General features: G+C 29.9%; 1 protein-coding gene across 3 annotated transcripts in view; it reads left to right on the forward strand.

Annotated features, from left to right (window-relative positions):
* The window catches only part of LOC129906615 (terminal nucleotidyltransferase 5C), a 169,269-nt gene that overhangs the window by 77,940 nt on the left and 76,408 nt on the right, over window positions 1-14,921 (forward strand). Inside the window, exon 1 of one of the 3 annotated variants that reach the window (XM_055982431.1) lies at window positions 13,860-13,977. The exons of 1 other annotated variant lie outside the window; for it this stretch is intronic. The gene's annotated coding sequence lies outside the window, so the exon portion shown is untranslated. Of the gene's footprint in view, window positions 1-13,859; window positions 13,978-14,921 lie in introns of those variants that run through there. One more of the 3 variants, XM_055982430.1, reaches the window with a different exon arrangement.

Consider the following 14,921-nt stretch of genomic DNA (forward strand, 5'->3'; position numbering starts at 1 on the left):
ACAAAATAATGCTGTATAATCAACTACTAAAGCCTGTTTGGACCTATGGTATCCAATTATGGGGCTGTACAAAGAAAACAAATACCGAAATCATCCAAAAATTCCAAAACAAAGTCCTTCGTGGTATAGTTAATGCACCTTGGTACATAAGAAATAGCGATCTACATCGTGACCTACAAATAGAAACGGTTACAGAAGTTGTAAAAAAATACGCTGTATCGCATAATCAGAGACTGCAAAGTCATACCAATTCTGAAATGGTGCCCGTCTTGAAAACAAGAAACCATGTTCGGAGATTAAGAAGAACCAAGCCTCATGAGCTTATGGTCTAAAAAAACATGGGAAAGTATTAAAAGTTTAAACTTCCCCCAAAGTGATTTTACAAAGTTAAGAAAGAAAAATCTGATGTCGATCTCTCAAGATTGGTCCTGATAAAGAGGTGGTTTTAGTGGTTAAGAGTCCCACACTACTTGGTGTCGAATACTGCCAATTGTCTTTTGAAGATTTCCTCCCGTCAAAAAAAAAAAAAAAAAAAAAAAATTCCTTGAATGCATCTTAATTTTTGTTTTATAAATGAATAGATTTGAAAATATTAAGAAAAGGTTTTTAATACTAAACATTTCCGAAAATAATTTAAAATTTTTAAATTTATCAAATAAAGATGAATATTCAAAAATTTTAATAAGAAAAGGAATATCTTGTATTTGACAGAAAATCAATCTATGCATTTTAAAAAATATTTGCGACACTTAAAAGAAAAAATTTAGGAAAGTATCAATGTTGAATTACATTGATGAGGTGTATTTTTCTTTAGTCAGCGCATATGCTATAAAAAAAAAAAACAGAATTGGCAGAATTTTTTTTGTTCAAGTATAATGCTGGCAGAATTTTAAAAAGCAGAATTTTGAAAAGCAGAATAGAAAAAAAGCAGAATTTTGAAAAAACAGAATTTTCGTTAAAAAAGCAGAATTTTGAAGCCAGAATTTTGACCCGATCCCAATTATTACTGTTGGTTATTGCATCTTAAAAGCTAGAATTTCGTAACTATTTTGTTTTTTTCTAAAAAGTTCGAGTAGGAATTCTATTAGTGCTATTGCTATAGTGGTTGGAATTCAACCTTAATCAAGAGATGTTTTTAGGGTTGACCTTGTTCGGAATAGTCAAATTTTTTGTAAACTTCATTTCGGTAGAGGGATGCCTTTAAGAGATTATCACCGGTTGGAATACTTATTTTTCAGGACAAAGTTCTTAGATTCTACTTTCTTAAAGATCTTTTTTGAAAACATAGAAAGATTTAACTTTTAAATCCCTAAAAACAAAAACGCCATAAACATGAATGTTTTTCAATTATAATTTCCAATACAAAAATTTAAATTTGAAACTAAATAATTTCCACCTCCTATGGATGGAAAGAGCTTAGACGTAAAATCGACGTTGAATCGTTATTTTGAAGAGGAGATAAGTAAATTTTATAAATTTTTCAAGGTGAATTAAAAATGGATTTAACTTAGTTTGTAAAGAATATTAACCAAACTGTTGTTGACGTGTTGCAAGTTCTTCACAATATGTGAAAACAAATCTGATAATTGATCTTTACAAAACAAATTCTATCCAGTTTTTTGTTTCATATAAAAGGTTTCTAATAAACATTGTTTCTAGACTCAAAACTGTAGCATTTGGAAGAATGATTTTCAGTATGTTTGCATTGCTACTGCAAGTGACCAAAAATTCAATGTTATCAATTTATATTAAAAATATATTTTTTCAAATAATTGTTTCATTTATCTGGAAACAGAATAGTATTAATATATTTATTTTTTTTTTATTTTCAGGTATGTTTATTTATCCATATTAGTAACTTGTGCAATTAAAACAGTAAGTTATTTTTTTGTTTGTTTTTATAATAAACATTTTGTGAGTTTTCAACGGGAATTTTAACTGAGACAGTTTAGAAAAATTAAAAAAAATTAAAAACATAAGGCAATTTTGTCCTTACCTCTTTCCTTTTTTTCCATATTTTATTATCATTGTGACTGTGAACGTGTGAACTAATACAAACTTTTTGATAGTAACTACCGGGAATTTGTTTTGCTTAATCTGTCTCCATTTCTTCTAAAACATTATAATTACCGAAATTTTCAATTACTTAATGCAAGTCAAAGCCAATTTTTTACATTTTTCATTTAGTAAAAAAAAACACGTATACGACACAGTGAACATAAATTTATTAGCCTAGTTTATATGGCAGTTCTTTTTATTTCAACAAATGTTTTCATACAATTTATATCAGAAAATATTTTTAAATTGAACATATATAGAACTTATAGTTGACTAGAGCAGCATAAAAAAAAAAAACGGAAAAAGACTAAAAAGCTATTAATTAAAAAAAAAAAATCAACAATATTGCCTTTCTAAGATTTATAAATATTTAAAATAACATCTAGAGACTTTCTTTTAGAAAATAATTTTTCCACAATAACAAGAATTTATTTATTTTTAATACAAAATCAACCTAAAATACCAATGTTGAACAATATGATGTCGCGAAAAAACATCTTAATTGAACCTAAATGGAAATAAAACACCTCCATATGTTATCTTTTTCTGGTGGCTTCCTTCTCAAATTGAGGTTATGAAAAATGTTCCCTCTACCCAAAGATACTTTTATATCAGTTGCTATGCACATTATATTCCTCCCTATCAATGTTGATAAAATTGCTGCTACAAAATAAAAAAAAAAATATATAAAAAAAACAAAACGAAACCAAATTGTTTTGTCAATGTGGTGTAATGTCTACAATAATAAAACATCTTATCAATAAAATGCCATTAAAACAAAAAAATATGTGAAAGTAAATACCTATTAAAAAAAAAACCCTCAAACCACTCAAATTTCTACCCTTACCCTTGTCGCAAATTCTAAAAAAAGAACACAATTTTTTTTTATTCATATTGCTATGCAGTACATATTGAGTAAAAACGTGGGCGAATAAAAAATTCGTGGGCGAAAATATTAAGGACTACCCCAACACTCAACTCGACTAGCTCTCTGATGAAAAGTCAAACGTCAAACAACGTAGCAGCACCATCGCCATCAACAACAGGAAATGAAGCAGTCATTGATTTCATCTGGCGCCAGGCTCTGCTTCTTCTTCTTCAACAAAAAAAAAGAAAATCTAACCTCACCCTGTTATTCATTCACAATATCCTTTTTGTGTCCTGAAACTATAATTACTGAATAATAATTACAATCAAACTTCATGATGTGAGCAAGGATTAAAAAAAAGGATATTCAGAAACCAACGTGGAATGAGGATATAGAATTACGCTAATCCTCATGAAAAAAAAAAAATAATAAATTTTGACTCAAACTCTTTCACTCCTCTCCCACTCACAAATACACTCATAAAGTATAGTTTTGTTAGTATTTGTAAAATGATAGTAGAAACGCGCCGGTCGCCAAGCCCGCCATCCCGGTCGCCATGTGACTTTTCTACCATATGGAAGGCTCTTTTTCCATGCCAAAGGGTTTTCCGGCCCAAACTAGTGACAAATTTTGTATGGCTTCATTAAGGAAGTATCAAAAATATTCGTTTTAATGAAATTTCCGCCAATGGTTCAGGTAAACGCGCAAATTTGTAAATGTTCTAGAACATTCTAGAACAGTTTCCCCAAGTTTTCTGCCGCTTAATCAAAAAGGACCAAGGTTAACGAAAATCGCCTGGGGAAATTATTATTACAGAGTATACAGATTCTTCCTTTTCAAAATCAAAATAAACTACGCAATAGTAAGTTTTGTGTGTGGGTGTAAATAATAATTGTTAGATAGTGTAAGTGTGTTTATATATAAAAATGCTTATGTGGTATTTTTGGTAAATATACACCCTCTTGCTATTCCTTTAAACTTATACATTGTTGTATGCGCTTTCAAAACGCGCTATGAATGAATGGAGAGCCTTTTTAATGAATGAATGACGTAGGACAACTTGTTCACTGGATTTGATTTTCATGAAGCTGACGTCAATGGGGATTTGAAAAGCTTTTATATGTATTTTTTCTGTTGGCGAAGCAATGTAAATAAAATTTTGTGTTAAGCACCATTTAAAGAAATACAAAATACGTCACCGTTACAGTGCGCAGCAATATGGTGGAAGATGTAATGATTTAGGGTAAAAGCGTGGGTGTTGAAGATTCAAGCTGCTTGTAAGATGGTTTTTCTCCAGTTATGGTTGCTGATTAATCTATTCGACCACTTTAGCTTACAAATATTATACGAGAATCATGGACTAGGAACTTCAGTTTCAGGAAGAAATGGAAAAATATGTGTAGGTAGGTAAGATACCCAAGAGATTTTATTTTTTTGTTTTTTTATGATGGTGGAATGGAAATGATACCTTATTATATTTTATTTAAATTTTTTATAACAAGTTCTAGACGTTATAGGAAGCCTGAAGATTGTCATTATTCTCTTTTGTATAAAGTGCTGACTTGTTGCGCACTATGAATAATTTGATGGGAATTTTTAGGTACTTACTCGTACCTACTTTCAATTATTATATATTCTGCTGCTATGAAAGAATGAATATATTGTTTATTTGATTGAAAAGGTCCTTACACGTACTACAAATATATTTGTATAAGTTAAAGGTTGGTAGGTATAAGCTCATTAGGTAATGACCATAAAATAATTATAGTATTTCCTAATATGACTAACCTACAAAATTATAGTTAAATGTTTATGAACACGTGTAGATTTTAATTAATTGTACATTATTTTTTTAACGTCAACACTCCTTTTTTCTTACTAATTGATATGGTTTCAACCCAACTAAGTACTACATGGCTAGTATTGGGCAACCATTAAAAAGTGTTTCCTCCCAAAAAGAACTTTCAAACAAAATGATTTAAAAATGAATTTGTTTTAATCAATCGTTTGTGACGACTGATGGGTTGTCCATGATGAGTTGTCCTATGATTTTATGTACTGTGATATGTTAAGTTGATCCTATTGATGTATCTTTAGGCAGTTGATAATAAGTATCTATATCTGAAAAAAATCTGTGTATTATTACATTTTGTACAGGGTGTTAATGTCCACATTAATTACACTGGTTAACATAATTAAACTTTTTTTTTGTTGCCGAAACAAAAATATACTTTTCTGAAGGTTTTCGGTGTGCTGAACTCAACGGCGTATACAAGGGGGGGGGTCACGGCGTCATGACCCCCCCCCCCACCAAGAACTCAGAACTTAAAAAAGAATTTGTTATGTGATACTGAAATCTCTTGAGTAAGATTATTTTCAAAATGTTGAAGTTTTAGAACATGAACGAAAATTAAAAGAAATAAAAAAATTTTGGTATTCAAACAAACTATTTTACCATATTTTGGGGATGTGGTCATATTTTTAGCGAACGCTATGCTGGATTATGATTATTTTGATTCGTTCGATAATATTAGTTGAGCTGTGCTGTAGAGTTTTATATGGAAACAAAATCCGGATAAGTATTATATTTTTAAATTTATTTATTAGCTTTTTAAAAAAAATTGAATCTAGTAGGTACACAAAAATAATATCTTAAGGGCAAGACACTGCTTACCAGCAAATAAAAGAAGCAGCCATATCTTCTATTTTTTTATATGATGAAGTGAATAAAATATGTTTTAAATGGGGAAGCTTTCTGTGGCCTTGCTGTGTGGAGGTCAATTCTGTTGATAAAATTCGTCATCGGCAAAATGTTAAAGAAGGATATCATTTCTCAAATCTTTTAGTTTTTTGCAATGTTCCAGTTCAATACATTCGTCTGATAAAATTTGGTGAATTTTGTTTGCTTACAGAATATAACAGTATTTTGTACATACTAAATTTGCTAGATCTGTTGCATTTTTTGAAACAACTATCGATTTGTTAATCATCAATGGCCAGCCAATTATAGAAGCAATGTAAGCAACTAAGGCAATTTAAATATTATTATTAAATATCACTTAGGGCTAATTTTTTGAATAGTTAGATAAACCTAAGTTAGAGCTTATTCCTTGGAATAAAAGTTTTTTTTTATAGTGACATTTATTCTTCTGATAGTCTATCTGACGATTGGAAAAGCAGGGCTTAATCTAATAAATACAACTGAATGTTTTTTATATTGTAAACCGCTGATTAATACCGGAAAACAGACGAATTCCAAAATATCGCCAAAATTATTTTTTTTGTCTTTACTATTTTAATAGAGGTATTTTAAATTCCCATACAATTTTAAAACAAAATTTAAAAAAAATTATATTTTCAATGCAATTTTTTTTACAAAACTTTGCGATTCGTTTGCCTGAGGTTAGGAAGACTTTTAATTCAAAAGTTAAAACTGTTATTAAGTAAAAACGATTTTTATTTTAACTTTCTGGGCTAGCGGAAAACAATGAACAGTTGTTTTAAGGCAAATTATTCAATCGAAGTACTCGTACAGTACATTTTATTTTTAGGAGAGGATAGCCTCAATTGGTCAAAATTAAAGCCTAGTACGCTGCTGATAAGAAACGAAAAATCCCATACAAAAATGAAACAACGAAATGGTAAACCAAAAATTTCGTTCAACTTTTCGGTCTGTAGTACGCTGTTCGGCACAACGAAATTGAAAGTCTAAACTTCCTTTTCGCACACAAACAATTGCCGGGGACATTCATTGTGTGTGGAAAAATGACATTTTGAGTTTTTTTGGTTGTTTTTGTTGTTCATTTTGTCATTGCATGTCTTTCTGCAATGCGTGTTTGCTTTTTTTCATTTATGTTTTGCAATTTTTGAGAATTTTTCGGTCCAGATTTCGCAAGCATTTCGTTGTCCTCGTGGAGACCAACGAAAAATTTCGTTTCACATCAGCAGCGTTCTAGGCTTTAAGGCTTAACGCTAAACTTAAACGAATCTCATACCGTTTTTGTTTGGTTATTTTTAGAACTACATTCGGAACTTTTCGATTCGAAATGCAAGACGCACAAATTTTAATGTTTAATAATTCAAAAAGCCCATTTTCAGGTTTATGCCTGCTATCAAAACTTTTGAAAAAAAAAAAAATTGGCATGACCCCCAGTAAGAAGCAAACCTGAATACGCCCCTGACTGAACTCGAATTCGAAGTCAAATAAAATTAATCAGCTCCCGTTTTTGAAATATTACCGTTAGAAAATGCAGAATTTCGGGCCTTGTTCTTTTATATAAGGAAAATTGTTTGAGCAGAGCATATTTAGTTACGGTTTTTATAAGAACTATTTTCCACCTTTTTAAATCTGTTTAAATCTTTCCAATATCTTTTTTACTGCCCAAGGTATCCTCAGTGGTTTGGTATATTTTATAAGGGAAGGGTATAGCCCGACTCAGGACAACACGACTTTGTATACCCCAACTCACGACAGCCCGATTCAACCCATAGCCCGACTCAAGATAACCCGACTCATCTCAACTCGACTCAGGTCGAGTTCTTACCTGAGTCGAGTTGCGATGAGTCGGGCTATCTTGAGCCGGGCTATGGGTTGAATCGGGCTGTCGTGAGTTGGGGTGTACAAAGTCGTGTTGTCCTGAGTCGGGCTCTGCTTCTACTATTTTATAAATTTTATAACGTCATTATCTCCTTTATTATGTATGAAGCCAAACCCACTTACTTCATTTTAAGATATCTCGGAAAGGATATTGAAAAGATTTAAACAGGTATCGAAAGATGGATAGTTTTTATAGAAACTGTAACTAAATATTCTCTAAAAATTTTCATTATACAAAAGAATAAGGTCCGAAGAACTCAAAAAGACGGTTTTTTGCATTTTCTAACGGTAAAATCTCAAAAACGGCAGCTGATTAGTTGTTTCTGACTTCGGATTCGAGTTCAGCACACCGAAAACCTTCAGAAAAGTATATTTTTGTTTCGGCAACAAAGCCCTTGTAAACCATTGTAATTTTAATTGGTTCTGTAATTTTCAAAAAGTATAAAGTTCAGACAAGCAGTAAAGTTTGTAATTTAAAATAAAAATAGAGGGTGTCTTTGACCAAAACTGGCAGCTAGCCTTTGGTGCCTCTGGAAACTAGATAATCAATGACGTTTTTGTGTTTTATTTCTGAAAACCTTTTATTTTGAAAATATTTAAGTATTCAACATTCAATGAAATGAAGATCAAATATTGTCCATTAGTTGTTGAGATATTTCAGTTTTAAACATTTTTCTACGTGGAATAAAATTAGCCTAGAGTTAAAATTAGTGATTTAATTACTAAACACAAATTTATTGACAGTTTTTTACTGATTTCATTTTTCAAGATTTCTGTAAAGAAACTGTCAATAGTGTCAATTAATTTAATTCACAAATATTTTCAATATATTAATCCTTTTTTTTATTTCCCACACTCTATCCGTTTTAATTCTTTCTCAAGAAACTAATAGCTATCACCCTTTAAATCCAACATTTATGTAAATTCAGTTAAATAAAAAAAACTCTTTCACCCATGATATGATTAACCATGATATCTTAACGGAATATTTTGATACTTATTGCACAACATTCTTTCTCCCTTAAAAAAAAACACCCATTCACTCAAAATATTCACTCTCTTGGTTCATGGTTCTGATTGCAAATGATAAACATTAATGCCGAATTTAATCCCTGTACCATCAAGGGAAGTGAATTTTCGAAAAATATGTACCTGTTGAACTGAAAATATTAACTGCATTAAAAGGACTTTTACAGTCATTTGGTTATATTATAGTATTTTTTCTGGATCAAAACTTAAATACTCTGGTGTAAAATTTATTGTTTACTCATATGATTATAATATGAAAATTAACAATACATAAACGTTGTAATTAAGTTACTCAAACCAAAAGTTATACTTTGAATTTCTATTAAATTCATTATTAAATTTATCTAAAAATAATTCATAATATATTACAATTACAAAAAACGGATAAAACTTGATCCTTTTATGTTGTTTTCCATTTGTATTTAAAAACTTTCACACCGTTTCAAGAATATAGTGAGTAAAATTCCCATAGGATGAATAATTTATATAAATTATAGGATTACTCGTACTACAATTTCTTCATAATGAGAAAATATTTCAATGTAAAATGTTTAAATGGTGGGCTTTGAACTTTCTCTCGTATTTGTTGTATGTTTTTTTTTTTTTTAATTTGAAGGATTTTAATTGCTATTTTAAATTCGTGTTATATATAATATAAATGAACTTTTTGTGGTTAAACTCAATTAAGTACTTACTTGAAAAATTTGCAAATTAGTTTGCTTTATATTTTAAATTCTAATTTATAAACTTAAGCAACACTGTACAACAACTTTTCTATCTTTAAAATGATTAAACAATTTAGTTATAAAGTCATGTATGTACTAATGTAAATTCAAAATTGATTTCTTTTGAAAAATTTTTTTTTCTATAAAATAAATGAAATAAATTCGAAAATTGTATAAAAAGTGTTTTCATTGCAAATTATTTCATTTCATTTAGCAGCTCATTTACAGTTCTATTTTCCTGGCTCTTATTTTTACTTATTCTATAGGGCAAGTTTTTGTTTCGTGACGAAAAATAATTTGAGCTTTTAATGAAAACCAACATTACGCACGATGATGGAGAAGTCCGAAAAAGTGGGTATGGTCCATCCGTGCGTCTGTAGGTACATAACAGTCTTAACCGGTGGACCGATTTTCTTCAAATTTGTAAATTATCAAAAACCACCTATACAGCCTGAATAGAACAACAAAAGTTAAGTTATTCAACAAAGGTCACGAAGAATTTCAAATTTCTCAACTATAGGTGTGTTTTTTTGTGGTAATTTCGTACTTAGTTGAGTAAACATTTCATGATTTTAACAAAACAAACGATTCATTTTTGAAGTGAAAACTTCTTTAGTATCGTAGTGATTTGAAACACGATGAAACAAAAAAGCGACAGGAAAAATCAATTGATCCTAACTTTTTTGTTTTAACAGATAGATAAATTAAATTTATATTGTAGACATGTAATAGAATAAACTATAATTGTACAATTAATTTCAAATTCAAAATACTGAGATAACGGTAAAAAGGTGTTCTTTTTCTAAACACGTTATATTTTTGGTCAAGAGCACATACAAATTTGATTTAACTCTAATACTCAAGTAGCACACTGGTGTATAAATTGGTGTAAATTCATTAATTTTGGTGTAAAATTGAGAAATTTGAATAAAATGGTGTATTTATCAAAAAAGATGGTATAAAAATTATACCATCATCTTATCTGTGCAAAATTTCAACATTTCTTTTAAGATTCCGTGCAAAAAATACGCCGATATTCAATTGTTTTTATAATACACCATTATTGGTGCATAAAATTATTCGATTCTCAAATGAACCGAAACGGTATATTTTGTACACTCTCTTTGGTGTAGGAAGTACACCCTGTGGACATAAAATTCACCAGACTGCATAAGTGGGAGACGTCATATTTTTCCATGGCCGCCATTTAAATAATGAAGACAGCGATTAATTATTTTACTATAATAGTACTATATCGGCCTAATTATGCCGCATTCTTACTTTTTTTCGATTCGTTTATATTATAATAAGAGAACGCTTCTAAAAAAAATGTATAAACAACAAAAAAATTATTATTTTTGAAAAACTGATTTTTAAAATCGAAAACAAAAATCATTAATTCATTGAAATTTTTGAGGCGCTTGATTTTTAGACGGGGTAGTATCTAAAATCAGTAGATGGAATTTGTTTCGTTCTTAAATTAGGCACTCAAATTCATATTTAATCATTAGTTAATTGTATTGTGATAGAGAATAATTTATTTTCATTTAATTCATAAGAAATAGTGTAAATATTAATTCATCAAACTATTAAAGGTTAAAAAATAAACTTTGGTTCAAATTATAAATCAGAATAATTTAAATGGTGTATTTTATCCATAGATTTATTGTGCATTTTTCAATTTCAAAGGAATAATTTTTCACCAAAAACCAGTTCATTTTTTATACCACTAGCTCTATTTATATACCAAAATCGGTTTAATTTTTTAACCAGCGGAGTTTATTATATACAAGAAAATGGTATATTTTTTATATTCAAAATGCATATCACGAAAGTGCAAAAAATACTCCAAATATTTTGGTGTATTTTAGACTTTTGTGCTACTTGAGTACGCATGCTGATAATATTACCTTTTATTTGATATATCACACATAAGCTCTACAAGTTACACAATATTAAATTAATAAAATTTGAAAAACACCTGTGGAGATGTGTTGCCGATGACCAGCCACTAGTGTAGAAACCAGGAAGTACCGTAATCTCAGTTTGAAATTTTGACATGGTTGGCTTTAAAAAATTCTTACCTTTTTTGTAGGCATCGTAGAATTATGATTGAAGCGTCATATTAAAGGTGAAATAATAAGCTTTTTATTTTTTTTTTTAACACAAATTTTTTTTATGCAATTAATATTTTTTCCTTAAAGCCAACATTTTTCAGTTGCAATAAATTTTTTTGTTTTAATGCAAATTTTTTCAGTTGCAATAAAAATGTTTTTTAATGCAAACATTTTTTATTTGCGACAGATATTTTTTTCAAATTAAAAAAATGATTTTTTTTAACAACCCTGTCGTAGGTGCATTTTTCAAAAAATTCAAAATGAGTGGAAATATATTATGCATACTAGATTTCCTACATAATGTAAATTCAAGGATCCCCTGTTTTTTTTTAACAGACATAATTCAAAAAACGGAAACTATTTTTTTCGGGTTCATGTCTCTATTAATTATTTAGCCCATCTAACTTTTTGTTATAAATGGTTCCGCAAATCCTCCATTTTTATTCCGACTTAGCGGCAATTAAAATCCTGTCAATAATGTGTCGAAAAGATTTAGTTTTGATTAGAAAATTAATGTTTAATCAAGTGAAATATGTCAAAGTCCCCACAGACCTTACCAAACTGACTATGACTATGTTTCGAAATTCTTTTTGAATAATAAATCATTAATATTTTTTTTAACAAAATTTAATATGTAAAAACATATACAAAAAAAATACTACGTTGTTATTTTTCGCATAAAATAGAAGCTTTTAAGCTTAAAATGAACTCGTGTCTACAATTCTCTCAGCAGGAACAACCTTCGGTTTGAAAGAAGAAGAAGAAGAAATATGTCCTAACACCAGCATCATCATCATCATCATCATCCACCACCCTCATACCATCACGAGAGCCACGACCCAAAGCATCCAGCAATTGAATGGAAGATATACTTTCCTATGATGATTATAATTTCCACACACAGCCAGCATCACCATCACCATGGCTTGACGTCTAAAGGCATGATTTTGGTGGGCGGATGCTAGGCTATTTTTAGATTTGCGCTCTTCTATGATTATATTCCTTGTTTGCGTGCTTGTTTTTAGAACGCCATGGATGACGAAAAGCAGAGTTTGAGGTATATTGAGGCGTCTTTTCCATGTTCACCACAAAACAAGTGGGTGGAATGTTTGAGGTGTCGAAAAATGGTACTATATAGTACGATTGAATATACTTCAACAACAATATGGTTGCCTTGCCGGAACCCCATAAAAGATTGTATTCACTCGCTGGAGGATGATATGGTGGTGCTGAGTGAGAGGTGAGACCTCAGAGCCATAGGAAACCAAATGAAAATGTGAAGAAACCGATCCGGCGGATTCGTTTGCTCATCGATTTCCTCGCAATGTGGTTGTTGGTATATATATTTTTGGTACTAGATTTATATAGACTTGCAAGTCTCGAAGCTATACGATAGAAGTGCCTAATTATTTGTCTTTGCTCTATACAGCAGCAAGCAGGCAAAATAGAAGTTACACATAGGATATAATGGTTGTAGGGACTAAGGGGGATAAGTTGGAGGCAAGAGGTGGGCATGTGCCCGACTGTGTAATGATGTCGTGCAGTGATGTTGGCGTCGATGGGCTTCATGTGCAAAATGTCGAAAGATTAGAAGTGAGTGTTCGATGGATGTTAAAGAGCCATTTAAACTTTGAAAGTTCATCCAACCTTATGGATGGATTATTTTTTGAAATCTCAATGGGTATCTGGATTATACATGGAATGTGTTTCATGTTTTTTTTTTTTTTTGTTTTGTTTTTGTTGCCTGATGGCAAATGACACTGCTGAAAAGAGGGAAATTAAGGAAATGCAAATGCATTAACGTAAAACTGTTCTAGGCAAAAACCACTTGTGGCTTTTGACATCCATATGGTGTTATCCAGTTAGTAAGTAAGTACTCTTTAGGTAAATGTTTATCTGATTAGATTTTGTAAGTTTCGTATCCTTTGTTTGTCTACGTTTGTTTTGTAATACTTGACTTTTGATAAGCAATTTGCTCGTTTTAATTTGTCATCAAAGATGGGATGACTTTAGGACCTATGAGACTTAAGAAATGTCACATTTTAATAGTTTCCGCTTTCTTAATTACTTTTATGGCACCAAGTTTTGATTTAAAAGTAGATTCTGAATATATGTCAAAAGACATTCATTAATTTTGTTTGCAGTTTGCTCCTTTACCAAATTAAAAATATTTGATAGCCCAATATGATTTTTGAAAAAAAAAAAACAAATCTACTTTACAGAAAAAAGTTTAATTTTTTTTTTCAATTCTGTCAAAATGAAACAAATTTTAGTAAAAAAGAAATTAACAAATCCTTTTTTTATTTTTGTGAAAAAATATCGAAATGATAGATTAAATTTGAAAATATCAATAAAAAAGGCTGGTGAAATTTGGCGTCGGTTATCACCAGAACATAAGCTGATTTATCGTATGTGGGCAGCAAAAAATAAAGAGCAACTGAAATCAAATCTTCAAATAAAACCAAAATTGAGATCTAAACGAAGGATTAGTTATGTAAACTAAAAACAAATATATGTAACAAAAGAAAATTTTTAATGAAAAATACCATCAATCTGTGATAAAAGAATCATCAAGTTAAAAGGGTAAGTTAACTTATTAATCATATGTATTTTGTTTTTTTTTTTTTTAATTGGGTAACACTTTATAATCTAGTGTAAATAAACTCAGAACGAAATTTAAACACTAGCCCATTTGTATCATTAATTTATCCAGCCTGTATGTCGTACTTGCTTCTCTTCGGTAGGCAGTCAAATTTCTTTGAGGTCACCATTGACTTATATCCCGAGAAATTCCAACAAACAAAACTGGGTCGCACGTATTTGCTCCTTTGGTTCAAGTTGCATAGAATTTTGCTGAAAAGAGCTCATAAGCTTTTATGTGAACTGTCACAAAATGTGTCCAACTTAAATATTTAAGTTTCTTATTGATTATTTGATATTAAAAGTCATTAAAAGAATGTGTTTAATTAAGGCCCTTCAGAATTTGGTAACTTGTTCAATTAGAAACTTTAAGATCTTCGATTAAATGCAGTTTTAGGGAAAATTCCTACTATCAGCATTTTACTTTCTGTGCGGGATAGTTGTTCAAATTCTTTCACTTAAAGTATTTTTTAATAGTTGGAAATCAACAAGTTTTAGTTTTGATTTGTCACCAAAATAATAAAGCTATTTTTATTTAAGAAAAAAATTACGTATACACCCCAGTGACCCATATTGATAAAACTTATTTTACTATCTTAGTTTTATTACAGAGCACTTCTGGTTTCTGGTACTCGATGTTTAATGCTCAGTATTATTTATAGTCTAGTGCAAATAGTTTTTGAAAAGAAAATTATTATTAAAGGAAAATGAGTCAAAAGGAAAACAATAAGATTTTTTTTCGACAAAAAGTGATTTATTTTATTAGTTTTGAAAGTTTCAATACAGCATATTTTTGCTTAAAAAAGTCTTTATTACCATGATGAAAAAAATAAAATGCACGACTGGGTCGCACAAACTTGCTCTTAGAACTAAATACTTTTTATATA

This window comes from Episyrphus balteatus, chromosome 1 (genome assembly GCF_945859705.1).
Source record: "Episyrphus balteatus chromosome 1, idEpiBalt1.1, whole genome shotgun sequence".
Classification (NCBI taxonomy): Eukaryota; Metazoa; Arthropoda; class Insecta; order Diptera; family Syrphidae; genus Episyrphus; species Episyrphus balteatus.